Genomic DNA, 17,960 nt, shown 5'->3' with positions numbered 1-17,960 from the left:
ACTTAACTTACCTCTATAGTTAGAGGTTAATAAGGTGGGGGAAGAATCCAATTCTCATCACAATTGATAAGGATAACTAGGATAGGACCTCCAGTTCCTAATACCTTGCCAAGAGTTTGTTTTTATTGCTATTATTTTATTTCCTTTGCTATTTACTATTGTTGCTTTTTATCTCATACTTTAAAAACCCCCAATTTACAATCTCCATAGCCAATAATAAGAACATACCTCCCTGTAATTCCTTGAGAAGACAACCCGAAGTTTAATACTCGGTTATCAATTTTAAAGGGGTTTGTTACTTGTGACAACCAAAACGTTTGTACGAAGGGATTTTTGTCGGTTTAGAGACTATATCTACAACGCGACTGTTTTTATGACATTCTTTATTGGCAAAAATCCTAACGTCAAAATGGCGCCGTTGCCGGGGAATTGCAAACGTGTGCCTTATTATTGGTTATTGTAAATATTTTTCAAAAAATTTTTTTTTTTCAGATTTTTATTTTAAAATTTTTTTTATCTTATCTTATCTTTTTCAAAAATCATATCTTTTTCAAAAATATTTTCATATTTTTTTTCAAAAATTATATCTTTTTCAAAATATTTTCTTTTTATTAATTTTTGTTTTTATTTTCTCTTTCTACCATGAACTCTCACCCCTTTGGCTATGAGTCTGGTTACAATTATGTTGCAGGAAGAGGAGATTATAATGACAACATGCACCATGGTTGGAACAATCAAAGATGGGAGGAGCCACAAGGATTTGATCAACCCTCATGGCAACAACCACCTCCAATGGACTATCAACAACCATTCTGTGATGCATATCAAGATGATGGCTATGGTGAGCGCTCTTTTGATTATCAACAACCGCCACCATATGCCTATGAACCCCCTCCTCAACATAACTTTGGACCACCATACTCACAAGCCCCTTTCCGCCATTCACCTCCATATGACCCTAACCCTCAACCACCATACCACCTTATGAGCCATATGAACCATATATAGAACCACCCCAATTCCAACCTAATTACTCACAAGAACCACCACTTCAATATTCACCATCTCCATATCCATCAATCCAAGAGCATTATGATCCTATTTATGAAAACCGAGTGCATCAAGAGGCAAAGGATCGTCTCAAGGAAACAATGGATCGATTTTAGGCAACCACTCAACAACTGGGGCAAGTATTAATTCAATGGGCTTCTAGATGCTTAAATACACAAGGATCAACCACAGCCCCATGTGGACAGTCTAGTGAAGAACATAGCATAATGGAGATACCAGAAACTCCAGTGGACAAGATAGAGCATGAATTCGTACTAGAGCAAGTAGAAGAAGCTGTCATTGTTCAAGAAGAAGAGTTGGTTGAAGATCTAGGAGATGCAGAACCTCCATGGGAAAGTCCAGTCATAGAACCCCCTTCCAAGACGTTTGAAATTGATGTTGAGGAGGGTGTACAACCTCCAATGCATATCATAGTTGAAGACTTGGAAGAGGTTGATCAAGAGATGGAGATTCAAGAAGAAGAAGCACAACCTCCCATACCCTTGGAAAGCAATGAAAAGGAGATTGAATTGAAAGAGAGCTACCAAGAGGAAGAGGTTGAAATTGAAGAAGTTTGCAAAGAGGTGGTAATTATCAGAGAAGAGCACAAGGGAGTGGAGCTTGCAATTTCATTAAAGATACCTCCTGTAAGACCCAAAACCTTTGAAAAGTCTTTTTATGAGTAAGTCTCAAATCATATAGTTGTTTATAGCCTTAATTTCAGAAATTATTTTAGATAATTAAGGCAAGTTTTGATTTATTGGATTTGAGATAAGTTATGATTTTTATCCAATTTCACAATTGTTGGATTATTTTCGATATTCAAATTTATAAAGTTGGTAGTTATGAAATAATAAGGATTTTATAAGATTTGGATTAGATAAGTAATATTTTAAATATTATTACTGCTATTTTGGAAAAATGGATAAATTAAGTATATTATTTCTAATTTTTGGATTTGGGCATTTTATTGAAAATAATTTGTGAAATTGATGAGCAAATAGTATTTTCTATGTACAAATAGTATTGAATTAAATTTTGGTTTTCAATTACTATATTATTCCCAATTTGATGTGAAATTACTAAAATGCCCTTAACCCTAATTTTATTCAAAAACCCTAACCCTAAAACCCTAACCCGGTTACCCGGTTTCCCCATCAGCAGTAGATCTTCCCTTCTCTCCAATTTGATGCGCAGCCCTATCCTACACACACTCACGGTTCCCTAAACCAGGGGATGAGAAAGAACGAATTTGGAAAGGAAGGGGGGAAAGGGGAAGGTGGTCGCTGCCCAATCTGCGCCGCCATCGTCGTCCGACCATGGAACCAGGAGTCGCGCCTCTGTCACTGCAAGGAGGAGGGAGAAGGCATGATGCTAGAGGAGCGTGACCCGCTGCACCGCCGTGGGTCCCTCGCCGTCGAGTTCGAAGGAGCAGGGGAGAACGACACTGGGTTTGAGGGAGGCAGAGGTGGTGTGGTGCGAGGTGGGAAGAGAGCTGTTCGCATTGCCGTTCGTGTTGCCGTTTGCGCTACCGTTGCTGAGCCGTAGCGCCGCCGCCGCCGGGTCTCTCACTGCTGTGTGTCGCCGTCAAGCGCGGTGGAAGGCAGAGAGAGACAGAGCTTGCATCTGAGACTGGGAGGATGTGGGGTTTCGCCGTTGTTGGGGTCTCACCGCCGTCGTTCCCGTGGTGGCTGGTGTCGTTGTCGGAGAAGACCATCGGAGTTGCGGTCTGCCTCTGCCTCGGGGTTCTGCAAGTTGCCGGAGCCCATTGCCGCCAGAGTTGCCCAGAACCACCACCGTGGCTGCCGCTGGGATTGTGAACGGAAGGAGGAGCTGCTGTTTTCGTTACAGCCACGCCCGGAGGAGAAGTCAACCGCGCCGCCGTGCCAAGTCGCCGGAGAACTCTTCCGGTAAGGGTTTTAATTTACGGTTTCTGTCCTTTTTGGATTTCGGAAAGAGTATTGACACTGCGTGGTTGTACAGCTGCTTTTATCAGAAATTTGGGCCGCCGCCATTATTCAGAATTTATTAACGGAGCCGCTGCCGAGTCGATTTGGAGTTTCGGCTGTTTCGTTTCGTTAATTTATGTTGCTATGGTTATTGCGAACGTGACTGGGAGCTGAGGTTTTGGTTGCCGTCAGTTTGGGATGAGGCGGAAAGGACTCTATGAGACGTTTGGATTATGGAATTGCGTTTTGAGGTAGGGGCGCTTTCCAAAAACTATGTTTTATGTATTGGAATTATTACATATGGATACTGATGTGAGATATTGTGTATTTAGTGATTGTATCTGCCTTATGTATTATTTGATTAACTCGAATGATTATGGATGTTGATTTGGCTGAATTGTTGTGCGGCTTGTGAAATGTAATGTTTGAAGTTGATTCTTTAAAGATTTGAAATCTGAGTTTAATCCGTTGAGGATTGATTTGATTTGAGTAAATTATTTTGATGATTTGAAAAGTTGAATGTACCTTTGAATTTAGCCTGGTTCATTTTAATTGATTTGGTTTTGGACAAGTGGTTTGTTATTGAATCGTTTCTTTAAAACTTTGGAAATGAGTTATATTGATTGATATTGAGTTGATTTTGAAATGGTATCTTTGAGATACGCCACTGAGGCGATTGTTGGATTTAGCTTGCTTTAAATTGATTTCTGGTTTTGAGTTGCTGAAAAGGAATGAGAAATGGTTTAGTTGGGACCCGAACCGGGTGGCAAAAGTCCAAGTTTTAGGGGAGGTGCTGCCAAAATTTCTATAAAATCCTACACTTGTTTGTAAGGTTATTTAAAAAGGGTTGGATTTGAGAAATTGTATTATTTGATTTATTAAAAAGATATTTATGTTTTCAAGCTTAATTTATTTGATGAACCTTATACATTGAGTTCGGCTTATTTAGAACTGAACTATTTTTACCGTTTGAATCACTGAAGGAAAGAATGATGCTTTAATATTGATTTCAATATAAAAAGGAGTTTTTAGTGATTTTTAAAGGAACCAAGACTTTTGATTGAGTAATCAAGTTTGAGGCATTTTGGAAGAGTTGGAAAAATGGGTTCCAAAAAGAAACCTGAAAGTGGTTTGATTTAAATGAACCGGTTCCGTTTCAAATGAGTTTATTTTTGGACCGGGTTGGAACTTGTGATTTTGTATGATCGGTTTTATAATAAATTCAGTTTTATTTACTTGAACCGAGGATTTATGATTTTAAGAGTTTCAATGAATTTTAAAGAATTGATATAGTTTGACCTTCCCTAAAGACTTGGGACTCTGCCGAGAAGCTTTTGTTATAAAATCCCATTGTTGGATGGGTGATTTTGAATACTTTGAAATAAATCCTTAACTTGCCATGGTTTTGGAAGTTTTGGAAAGAGAATGCCGAGAATGGCTTTGTTTTAAAAAGGGAACTCACTTTGAGTAAATTTGGCTTATGAGCCTGAGATGATTTGAGAAATGAGATCTTTAAAGCCAAGGCTGAAAAGAGTTGAAACTTGATTTCAAAGTGAAATGATTTGAGAAAAAGTGATTTATGGCTTAAATGCCGATTTATGAATTTAATGATGTTGAACGGTGGAAGTGCTGTTTTGTTATGGGCCGGAAAGGCTGTGTAAGATTATGAATATTGGCTGGTTCTGGATTGAACCGTGAGCCGGAATAGTTGTGTATGATATTGTTTTATGGCTGATTGCCGAATGAGTTGTGGGCCGTATGGCTGACTATGAATTATGAATTTAAGCCGGATGGCTGAGATGGATGTTGATCCATGGCTGGAACTGAATGAATATAAGCTTGAGATACCTGGGTAGTAGCAAGGGTTGTGGTTTGTCCCACTTGCTCCGGGTCAGAGACTGTGATACCTGGGTAGTAGCAAGGGTTGTGGTTTGTCCCACTTGCTCCAGGTTAGAGACTGTGACGCCTGGGTAGTAGCGGTAGTAGTGGTGATTCCACTCGCTCCAGGTTGAGCTGTTAAACACCCGCCTGGGTAGTAGCCGCAGTAGTGGTTATTCCACTGGCTCTGGGTTGAGCGGGTAGTAGCAAGGGGGTTGTAGCTCAAACTTACTTGCTCCGCGATGGGTGTTTCTGTCCATGGTTCGCTACCAGGACGTGTCGGGTTGGCTATATAACCGACAGATGATATCATCAGCCACTAGGGACAGGCATGCATCATATGCATCTATGAGACATTGTTTGGGTATGCATATTGTACTTGGTTTGCCTATGTGATTAACTGCTAACTGTTCTACTTGCAATAACTGTTTGTTTGTGTTTGCATCTTCCCACTTGTGTTTGCATCTGGAACTCTGTTGGATTGTGGTGGATTGGTTGTGGTTGGATTGTTTGGGCCTAGGGCCGTGGTTGAATGAGATGGACCGATGGTTGATTTCGGTTTTGTGGTTCTGGTTTGGAATAAGATATGAAGTGCTATTTTGGTTCAGTATAGATAAACCTTTTGAAAGGCTTTTGATGTTTTGAAAATTGAACGGTTCCTCTTTCAGAAAAGATTTCTGACTTTACTTTATTTGTAAACTGTTGTTTTTGAAAAGAGGCATAAGATGGTTATTAATCACTGGTACGGTTTATCTTCATGTATCCTATTACAGTAATTCCCAAAAACCCTCTACTGAGAACCCTTTCGAGGATGATGTTCTCACCCCCTTACATTTTTCCCCTTTCAGGATATGGGCGCAGAAGTTACGAAGAATTTATTTAGTTATTGTTGTGATGTTCTGTATTGCTTTGGACTATTAATTATTGTACCCTCGCCTTTATCTTGATATATTCTATAAGAGGGATAGGGATTGTATTGGTTAATGTCTGTAATATTATTTATATATATGTATGTATATATATGGATGTACTCTTTATGAGTTTTTGTAAGTTGTATGGTTTCTATGGATGTACGTTATCGAACGAAAGCATTTTTGGGAACGGTATTTGCGGTTTAAAGTTTCAAACAGGCTCATATTTTAGTATTAAATAGTATAAGTGTCGTCGTAATGTCCGAGCTATCAGAGTTGCGCAGCCGGAAGCGTGAGCTTTGGTAGTTAGGGTGTTACATTATGGTATCAGAGCAGTCCTTCCTGTAGAGCCTGAGGAATGGACCGACTATGCTTCAGTTGCATACTCTGAGCGTTTGTCATGTATTAGGTCTTGTCGGATGACGAGAATTAGAGCTCTATGCACATGACGATCTATTGATTAACGCTGTTAGTCTTGCATTGCATAATTCTTGGTATTAAGTTTGGCCGGCTTAATACTAGTGACTTGTGTATATGAAAGTACTGATGGGTTATCATAGATAATATGCGAGTTTTGAGCAAAGCGAATCGCGGGTTTTGGGAACGCTAGAAACTATTTCTCGAGGCTATTCAGTTGCGTATCTTGAATTCTGTTCGAGTCGACCTGTTCTTTCATGTTCTAACTTGAAGTTCTTGTTGCTAATCCTTTTGAAAAGTAGTTTGATTTTTCAACTCTATTCCTCTATCCATATGCATTCTTGTTTGACCTTAAGTGCATATGCTGGTTTAAGATCCTTGTTGCATCTATCTTCCTCTGTTTGAGTTCTTCTTGATTCAAGTATTCTTTGATATAGCCTTGAACCTGTCTTAATGTGTTGTGACTTTTAACTCCGGCTTCTGAGTCCATTCTTTGAGAAATTGTTGATTCCGTTTTTCTCTTACTTGACAGTGATTACAGCCAATTTTGAGATTTTATAAATTGCTGTTGATTAGATATATACTTTTCTATATATGAGACTTTGAAATTATTTATACAGTTTAACAACTATTTCTTGCTAATATCTTGCCTGTACTTTTACTGGTTTACACAATTGCACTTACTTTAAAAGTAAATTTGACTTTCTAGTAATTTTACTATAGTTCCAATGGACATCTTTAATTGATTGTGTATTTGGATATTTTTCGAAATTCTGGAAAGAAAGGATTTTTTTGCTTTTATTCCGGCTGAGTTTCGTTTGATAAACTTCACTTAATTCATTCTGAATTGAGTCTGATTTAGCATACTACATGGTTTATGCCACTGTTGTTCTTTTGAAAATGTTGGACTCATAGCTTTCTTCTTATGAACGGACTAAATTCTCTCTTAAGCCTTTCATCTCTACGGACGTCAAACTTGACTTTGTCTTTAACTAATCTTTTGCACCTTGTGAACATTACCATTGGTTTTGGTTCTCCTTCTCTTGTAAATTTCATCCTTATGTGAGTTAGTTTGATTCGTTTCAAATTACTGCATCGTTTATCTTCTCATTGTCTCTAACAGAGTTTTTAGTCAAAGATTTATCCTTGAGAAGTTACTAATGATTAAGTTGTCTTTTTCTATGATTTTTGTATTCTTTTGAGTCAATTGAAAGTTGGTTTGATGTGTCACGCCTAGTGGATCTTGTTTTAACTATTTTGATTTGAGATTCTTTCTTTTATGGCTTGACTCCTTTTAAGTACATTCTAATCTCCTTGAATGTCCTTCTGAGATGGTGATTTCAAGAACACTTTGGAGTTGTTTTGAACTTTTAAAGAAGTTTTGAATTCTCTTTAAAGAAGTTCTAAATGGAATTTATTTTCTATTGCTTGATTGAGATTGAAACAATTGTTCGATTTTGACGAAATTATTTTAAAGTTGACATGCGCTATTTTAAATGAGGTTTTGAAAAGTTTTCTTGTTTAATGGAAACCTATTCGTTTGTAACGCACCACTTGTTTCCTTACCAACTGTAAGCAAATTTTTACCTCGGATTTTCTTTTCTAAAGAGAATTTAACTTCCTCTTTCGTCCTTGCCATAAATGCTATACATACTTGTTTGAATATGAATTTTGGGAAATTTTGAACAAGCATTTGATTTCTCTTCCGAGTTTTATGATTGCTTTTGATTAAGATTGTGCACCTAACTATCTTTCCAAAATAGTTGAGGAAATACTTTTGCTCTTAGCCAAAACCTGTGTACAGTTTGTTTTAAAATTCTACATAATCTGTTTCAACATGAAATTGTATTAAAGCAAAGCCACGTTTATGTTTTTGTTACTTTTTGAAGGATGTTTGTTGCTTAACCTTCTTTTAAACTGCGAGGTGACTTTCTTGCAAGTTTTCGATCCTTTTAAAAAAAAAACAATGTATTCGAAAGTATTTGTAATCGTGCTCTTGAGTTCTGTGAGCTTTGTCTTGGGTTTGAAATATTCTTTTCTGTAAATCCCTTACTTCTTCGACTCAGCTTGAAATTGCTTCAAACTAATGCGCTGATTTTCCTTCCTATTGATCCTATTGAATTTCTTTGATCCAAGGGTTATCTTTGAAGTTGTCAATTGATTTATTTCTAGCAAACTTCATTACTTGAGCATCCTGGTTTATCTGGAATTGGATATATTCTTTCTAATCTATGAGTACTATCCTTGATATCGTTTCTCCTTGCTAGAATCTTGTATCCTTCTGAGAAGACTCGAGAATTATTTTGATATCACGTGCGACTTATAGACGTAGTGACGCGATGCGTTAGTTCTTTAAGACGTGATGTGTATACGGAAGTTGAAGCGGTAGGTGTGCAACGTATGAGTTGTGGGCGTTTTGTTCCTTGCGAACGGGTTTGTGGTTGTCAGGCTAATGATCGAATTTGGGATTGTAAAGTGCTTGATGGAGTTGGAAAGTTGAAACTTTGAGGTTGATATGAGATTAGTGTGCGGAGGGTAAGCACGTCGTTTTAACTCCATCCTGCTTGATAGCCTTTGATGCCTTGCCCTTCTACCACATGATTGACCCATGTTATCTTTTACATTGAGCCTACCTTGTAACGTTTGCTTTGCAATCATACTCCTACCTTTACATCCTTATGCTTATGATAATCAAAGTATTTGAAAATCGTATATATGATTATATTTTGAGATATTTTTGCTTCTTCCTTAAATGTGTTCAAGGGTGAACTGTTATGAAACTTCTTTCGTTTTATATCAATTTTCGAGGGCGAAAATTTTTATAAGGTGGGTAGAATGTAAGACCCAAAACCTTTGAAAAGTCTTTTTATGAGTAAGTCTCAAATCATATAGTTGTTTATAGCCTTAATTTCAGAAATTATTTTAGATAATTAAGGCAAGTTTTGATTTATTGGATTTGAGATAAGTTATGATTTTTATCCAATTTCACAATTGTTGGATTATTTTCGATATTCAAATTTATAAAGTTGGTAGTTATGAAATAATAAGGATTTTATAAGATTTGGATTAGATAAGTAATATTTTAAATATTATTACTGCTATTTTGGAAAAATGGATAAATTAAGTATATTATTTCTAATTTTTGGATTTAGGCATTTTATTGAAAATAATTTGTGAAATTGATGAGCAAATAGTATTTTCTATGTACAAATAGTATTGAATTTAATTTTGGTTTTCAATTACTATATTATTCCCAATTTGATGTGAAATTACTAAAATGCCCTTAACCCTAATTTTATTCAAAAACCCTAACCCTAAAACCCTAACCCGGTTACCCGGTTTCCCCATCAGCAGTAGATCTTCCCTTCTCTCCAATTTGATGCGCAGCCCTATCCTACACACACTCACGGTTCCCTAAACCAGGGGATGAGAAAGAACGAATTTGGAAAGGAAGGGGGGAAAGGGGAAGGTGGTCGCTGCCCAATCCGCGCTGCCATCGTCGTCCGACCATGGAACCAGGAGTCGCGCCTCTGTCACTGCAAGGAGGAGGGAGAAGGCACGATGCTAGAGGAGCGTGACCCGCTGCACCGCCGTGGGTCCCTCGCCGTCGAGTTCGAAGGAGCAGGGGAGAACGACACTGGGTTTGAGGGAGGCAGAGAGAGACAGAGCTTGCATCTGAGACTGGGAGGATGTGGGGTTTCGCCGTTGTTGGGGTCTCACCGCCGTCGTTCCCGTGGTGGCTGGTGTCATTGTCGGAGAAGACCATCGGAGTTGCGGTCTGCCTCTGCCTCGGGGTTCTGCAAGTTGCCGGAGCCCATTGCCGCCAGAGTTGCCCAGAACCACCACCGTGGCTGCCGCTGGGATTGTGAACGGAAGGAGGAGCTGCTGTTTTCGTTACAGCCACGCCCGGAGGAGAAGTCAACCGCGCCGCCGTGCCAAGTCGCCGGAGAACTCTTCTGGTAAGGGTTTTAATTTACGGTTTCTGTCCTTTTTGGATTTCGGAAAGAGTATTGACACTGCGTGGTTGTACAGCTGCTTTTATCAGAAATTTGGGCCGCCGCCATTATTCAGAATTTATTAACGGAGCCGCTGCCGAGTCGATTTGGAGTTTCGGCTGTTTCGTTTTGTTAATTTATGTTGCTATGGTTATTGCGAACGTGACTGGGAGCTGAGGTTTTGGTTGCCGTCAGTTTGGGATGAGGCGGAAAGGACTCTATGAGACGTTTGGATTATGGAATTGCGTTTTGAGGTAGGGGCGCTTTCCAAAAACTATGTTTTATGTATTGGAATTATTACATATGGATACTGATGTGAGATATTGTGTATTTAGTGATTGTATCTGCCTTATGTGTTATTTGATTAACTCGAATGATTATGGATGTTGATTTGGCTGAATTGTTGTGCGGCTTGTGAAATGTAATGTTTGAAGTTGATTCTTTAAAGATTTGAAATCTGAGTTTAATCCGTTGAGGATTGATTTGATTTGAGTAAATTATTTTGATGATTTGAAAAGTTGAATGTACCTTTGAATTTAGCCTGGTTCATTTTAATTGATTTGGTTTTGGACAAGTGGTTTGTTATTGAATCGTTTCTTTAAAACTTTGGAAATGAGTTATATTGATTGATATTGAGTTGATTTTGAAATGGTATCTTTGAGATACGCCACTGAGGCGATTGTTGGATTTAGCTTGCTTTAAATTGATTTCTGGTTTTGAGTTGCTGAAAAGGAATGAGAAATGGTTTAGTTGGGACCCGAACCGGGTGGCAAAAGTCCAAGTTTTAGGGGAGGTGCTGCCAAAATTTCTATAAAATCCTACACTTGTTTGTAAGGTTATTTAAAAAGGGTTGGATTTGAGAAATTGTATTATTTGATTTATTAAAAAGATATTTATGTTTTCAAGCTTAATTTATTTGATGAACCTTATACATTGAGTTCGGCTTATTTAGAACTGAACTATTTTTACCGTTTGAATCACTGAAGGAAAGAATGATGCTTTAATATTGATTTCAATATAAAAAGGAGTTTTTAGTGATTTTTAAAGGAACCTAGACTTTTGATTGAGTAATCAAGTTTGAGGCATTTTGGAAGAGTTGGAAAAATGGGTTCCAAAAAGAAACCTGAAAGTGGTTTGATTTAAATGAACCGATTCCGTTTCAAATGAGTTTATTTTTGGACCGGGTTGGAACTTGTGATTTTGTATGATTGGTTTTATAATAAATTCAGTTTTATTTACTTGAACCGAGGATTTATGATTTTAAGAGTTTCAATGAATTTTAAAGAATTGATATAGTTTGACCTTTCCTAAAGACTTGGGACTCTGCCGAGAAGCTTTTGTTATAAAATCCCATTGTTGGATGGGTGATTTTGAATACTTTAAAATAAATCCTTAACTTGCCATGGTTTTGGAAGTTTTGGAAAGAGAATGCCGAGAATGGCTTTGTTTTAAAAAGGGAACTCACTTTGAGTAAATTTGGCTTATGAGCCTGAGATGATTTGAGAAATGAGATCTTTAAAGCCAAGGCTGAAAAGAGTTGAAACTTGATTTCAAAGTGAAATGATTTGAGAAAAAGTGATTTATGGCTTAAATGCCGATTTATGAATTTAATGATGTTGAACGGTGGAAGTGCTGTTTTGTTATGGGCCGGAAAGGCTGTGTAAGATTATGAATATTGGCTGGTTCTGGATTGAACCGTGAGCCGGAATAGTTGTGTATGATATTGTTTTATGGCTGATTGCCGAATGAGTTGTGGGCCGTATGGCTGACTATGAATTATGAATTTAAGCCGGATGGCTGAGATGGATGTTGATCCATGGCTGGAACTGAATGAATATAAGCTTGAGATACCTGGGTAGTAGCAAGGGTTGTGGTTTGTCCCACTTGCTCCGGGTCAGAGACTGTGATACCTGGGTAGTAGCAAGGGTTGTGGTTTGTCCCACTTGCTCCAGGTTAGAGACTGTGACGCCTGGGTAGTAGCGGTAGTAGTGGTGATTCCACTCGCTCCAGGTTGAGCTGTTAAACACCCGCCTGGGTAGTAGCCGCAGTAGTGGTTATTCCACTGGCTCTGGGTTGAGCGGGTAGTAGCAAGGGGGTTGTAGCTCAAACTTACTTGCTCCGCGATGGGTGTTTCTGTCCATGGTTCGCTACCAGGACGTGTCGGGTTGGCTATATAACCGACAGATGATATCATCAGCCACTAGGGACAGGCATGCATCATATGCATCTATGAGACATTGTTTGGGTATGCATATTGTACTTGGTTTGCCTATGTGATTAACTGCTAACTGTTCTACTTGCAATAACTGTTTGTTTGTGTTTGCATCTTCCCACTTGTGTTTGCATCTGGAACTCTGTTGGATTGTGGTGGATTGGTTGTGGTTGGATTGTTTGGGCCTAGGGCCGTGGTTGAATGAGATGGACCGATGGTTGATTTCGGTTTTGTGGTTCTGGTTTGGAATAAGATATGAAGTGCTATTTTGGTTCAGTATAGATAAACCTTTTTGAAAGGCTTTTGATGTTTTGAAAATTGAACGGTTCCTCTTTCAGAAAAGATTTCTGACTTTACTTTATTTGTAAACTGTTGTTTTTGAAAAGAGGCATAAGATGGTTATTAATCACTGGTACGGTTTATCTTCATGTATCCTATTACAGTAATTCCCAAAAACCCTCTACTGAGAACCCTTTCGAGGATGATGTTCTCACCCCCTTACATTTTTCCCCTTTCAGGATATGGGCGCAGAAGTTACGAAGAATTTATTTAGTTATTGTTGTGATGTTCTGTATTGCTTTGGACTATTAATTATTGTACCCTCGCCTTTATCTTGATATATTCTATAAGAGGGATAGGGATTGTATTGGTTAATGTCTGTAATATTATTTATATATATGTATGTATATATATGGATGTACTCTTTATGAGTTTTTGTAAGTTGTATGGTTTCTATGGATGTACGTTATCGAACGAAAGCATTTTTGGGAACGGTATTTGCGGTTTAAAGTTTCAAACAGGCTCATATTTTAGTATTAAATAGTATAAGTGTCGTCGTAATGTCCGAGCTATCAGAGTTGCGCAGCCGGAAGCGTGAGCTTTGGTAGTTAGGGTGTTACACCTCCCCCTAAGTTGCCATCATCCTTCACAACATTCAAGTGGGTAAAATTCATATCCCATAGCTTTCTAATCCCACTTGAATATGGGCTACTGGAGACGGATGGTCAACTTAGAGCTCTTTGTGGCATCAAGAGTAAGAGGAAGATGGTCAGTGGTAAGAATTGTCCTGCAAGGTTCATCATGGTTGGAAGCTTTAAGTTTAAACGCAAAGGTTGGTATAAAGCTCAACTGAATGGGTCTAGGAAGCTGTTTGGTCGCTGCAGTGAGAATTCAGATCACCTTTCACCCGGCTGGAAAAATGCAGATCGAGACAAAAACGGGTGTAAAAGCAAGATTTGGGATCCTGGAATCTGTTCTGACATTTGTCACCCCGGGAGCCTAAGAATCTATTTGAAGCTTCGTAAGGGCTTTACGTGCTTAGTCTGGGACCCCGGAGGTTACTGGAGATATAAACATTGGTGGGGATTCCTGGATTAGTACAAGCATAAGCCACCATGACAGGAAGCTCATCAAATGTCCAACTTAAGGACTTTTACTAAAAGTGCTAGGTGGGAGACAACCCACCATGGTATGATCGTTCATTTTTCATTTTTATTTAGTTTTATTTGCTTTTGACTTTTATTTTATTTTATTTATTGAACCTGGAGTTTTGCATCACATTCATATTAACACTGCATTCTGCATCTTTTCAGATTAAAAAAAAAAGCGAATACGCGACGCGACCGCATCAGCGACGCGTCTGCGTCGCAAGGAGATGAGAGAATAATAAAGTGAACAGAGAGTTACGCAGGAGCAGGGCTGGAGGCGCGCTATTAGCACAAATTGACTCCACGCGAATGCGTCGATGACGTGTCCGCGTCATTTGGAAAAATAGCCTCCCACGCGACCGTGTCACCCACACGGCCGCGTGACCTGAAATCGGCGTAAAAAGGGTGTATGGCTGAAAGTTGAGCTGGAATTGGGCTGGACCCGTGCTAGCAGCACAAGCCCTGTGGTGCGCGAAATTGTGAACAATACTTTTTCACAACTCAAATAATCCCCGGTAATGGCTCCAAGAACTTGGTGGCTCAATACCATGGCATTACACAACTTCGCACAACTAACCAGCAAGTGCACTGGGTCGTCCAAGTAATAAACCTTACGTGAGTAAGGGTCGATCCCACGGAGATTGTTAGTATTGAAGCAAGCTATGGTCATCTTGTAAATCTTAGTCAGGCAAACTCAGATGTATATGGTGATGAACGAAAATAACATAAAAGATAAGGATAGAGATACTTATGTAATTCATTGGTGTAAGAGCTTCAGACAAGTGCATGAAGATGCCTTCCCTTCCGTCTCTCTGCTTTCCTAATGCCTTCATCCAGCCCTTCTTACTCCTTTCCATGGCAAGCTCGTGTAGGGTCTCACTGTTGTCAGCAGCTACCTCCCATCCGCGCAGTGAAAGCTAATGCACACACTCTGTCACAGTGCTGCCAATCACCGGTTTGGTTCCCTCCCCTACCGGAATAGAATAACTCTTTTGCGTCTGTCACTAACGCCCAGTAGGTTACAGGTTTGAAGCACGTCACAGTCATTCAGTCATTGAATCCTACTCAGAATACCACAGACAAGGTTTAGACCTTACGGATTCTCTTGAATGCCGCCATCAGGTCCTGCCTATACCACGAAGATTCCGAAGAATCCAAGAGATATTCACTAAGCCTCAGATGCTTGTAGAACAAGAATGGTTGTCAGTCACCTTGTTCATGGGTGAGAATGGTGATGGGCGTCAATCATCACCTTCATCATGTTGAAGAACAAGTGATATCTTGGATAAAGAACAAGCGGAATTGAATGGAAGAACAATAGTAATTGCATTAATACTCGAGGTACAGCAGAGCTCCACACCTTAATCTATGGTGTGTAGAAACTCCACCGTTGAAAATACATAAGCATAAGGTCTAGGCATGGCCGAATGGCCAGCCTCCCAATGATCTAAGATAGCATAAAACTCAAAGATAGCTACCAAGATGTCTCTAATACAATAGTAAAAGGTCCTACTTATAGAAAACTAGTACATAGATGAGTAAATGACATAAAAATCCACTTCCGGGCCCACTTGGTGTGTGCTTGGGCTGAGCAATGAAGAAATTTCGTGTAGAGACTCTCCTTGGAGTTAAACGCCAGCTTTAGTGCCAGTTTGGGCGTTTAACTCCCAATTAGGTGCCAGTTCCGGCGTTTAACGCTGGGATTTCTTGAGGTGACTTTGAACGCCGGTTTGGGCCATCAAATCTTGGGCAAAGTATGAACTATCATATATTGCTGGAAAGCCCAGGATGTCTACTTTCCAACGCCGTTGAGAGCGCGCCAATTGGGCTTCTGTAGCTCCAGAAAATCCGCTTCGAGTGCAGGGAGGTCAGAATCCAACAGCATCTGCAGTCCTTTTTGGTCTCTGGATCAGATTTTTGCTCAGGTCCCTCAATTTCAGCCAGAAAATACCTGAAATCACAGAAAAACACACAAACTCATAGTAAAGTCCAGAAAAGTGAATTTTAACTAAAAACTAATAAAAATATACTAAAAACTAACTAGATCATATCAAAAACATACTAAAAACAATGCCAAAAAGTATACAAATCATCCGCTCATCACAACACCAAACTTAAATTGTTGCTTGTCCCCAAGCAACTGAAAATCAAATAAGATAAAAGGAAGAGAATATGCAATGAATTCCAAAAACATCTGTGAAGATCAGTATTAATTAGATGAGCGGGGCTTTTAACTTTTTGCCTCTGAACAGTTTTGGCACCTCAATCTCTCCTTTGAAATTCAGAATGGTTGGCTTCTTTAGGAACTTAGAATCCAGATAGTGTTAATGATTCTCCTAGTAAAGTATGATGATTCTTGAACATAGCTATTTATTGAGTCTTGGCTGTGGCCCAAAGCACTCTGTCTTTCCAGTATTACCACCGGATACATACATGCCACAGACACATAATTGGGTGAACCTTTTCAGATTGTGACTCAGCTTTGCTAAAGTCCCCAATTAGAGGTGTCCAGGGTTCTTAAGCACACTCTTATTTGCCTTGGATCACAACTCTTATTATTATTTTTTTTCGTTTTCTCTCTTTTTTTTTTTGAATAGCAATGCTTTTTCTTGCTTCAAGAATCATTTTATTGATTTTTCAGATCCTCAATAACATGTCTCCTTTTTCATCATTCTTTCAAGAGCCAACATTCATGAACCACAAATTCAAGATACATATGCACTGTTTAAGCATACATTCAGAGAACAAAAATATTGCCACCACATCAAAATAATTAAACTATTATAAAATTCAAAATTCATGCAATTCTTCCTTTTTCAATTAAGCACATTTTTATTCAAGAAAGGTGATGGATTCATAGGACATTCATAACTTTAAGGCATAGACACTAAGACACTAATGATCACAAGACACAAGCATGGATAACATAAAGCATAAAAATCGAAAAACATGAGAATAAAGAACAAGGAAATCAAGGAATGGGTCCACCTCAGTGATGGCGGCTCTTCCTTGCTTTTGAAGGTCCTATGGAGTGCTTGAGCTCCTCAATGTCTCTTCCTTGCCTTTGTTGCTCCTCTCTCATGATTCTTTGTTCTTCTCTAATTTCATGGAGGAGAATGGAGTGTTCTTGGTGCTCCACCCTTAGTCGTCCCATATTGGAACTCAACTCTCCTAGGGAGGTGTTTAGTTGCCCCCAATAGTCTTGTGGAGGAAAATTCATCCCTTGAGGAATCTCAGGAATCTCATGATGAGTGGGATCTCTTGTGTACTCCATCCTTTTCTTAGTGATGGGCTTGTCCTCATCAATGGTGATGTCTCCCTCTATGTCAACTCCCACTGAATAACAGAGGTGACAAATGAGGTGAGGAAAGGCTAACCTTGCCAAGGTAGAGGTCTTGTCCGCCACCCTATAGAGTTCTTGGGCTATAACCTCATGAACCTCTATTTCTTCTCCAATCATGATGCTATGAATCATGATGGCCCGGTCTATGGTAACTTCGGACCGGTTGCTAGTGGGAATGATTGAGCGTTGTATGAACTCTAACCATCCTCTAGCCACGGGTTTGAGGTCATGCCTTCTCAATTGGACCGGCTTTCCTCTTGAATCTTGCTTCCATTGTGCGCCCTCTTCACATATGACTGTGAGGACTTGGTCTAACCTTTGATCAAAGTTGACCCTTCTAGTGTAAGGATGCTCATCTCCTTGCATCATAGGCAAGTTGAACGCCACCCTCACACTTTCCGGACTAAAATCCAAGTATTTCCCCCGAACCATAGTAAGATAATTCTTTGGATCCGGGTTCACACTTTGGTCATGGTTCTTGGTGATCCATGCATTGGCATAGAACTCTTGAACCATCAAGATTCCGACTTGTTGAATGGGGTTGGTAAGTACTTCCCAACCTCTTCTTCGGATCTCATGGCGGATCTCCGGATATTCACCCTTTTTGAGTGAAAAGGGGACTTCGGGGATCACCTTCTTCAAGGCCACAACTTCATAGAAGTGGACTTGATGCACCCTTGAGAGGAATCTATCCATCTCCCATGACTCGGAGGTGGAAGCCTTTGCCTTCCCTTTCCTCTTTCTAGAGGTTTCTCCGGCCTTGGATGCCATAAATGGT

The sequence above is a fragment of the Arachis stenosperma genome, chromosome 3 (assembly GCF_014773155.1).
Source record: "Arachis stenosperma cultivar V10309 chromosome 3, arast.V10309.gnm1.PFL2, whole genome shotgun sequence".
Taxonomy (NCBI): domain Eukaryota; kingdom Viridiplantae; phylum Streptophyta; class Magnoliopsida; order Fabales; family Fabaceae; genus Arachis; species Arachis stenosperma.
The sequence above is the reverse complement of the archived record's forward strand: the minus strand, read 5'-3'. Positions refer to the sequence as shown.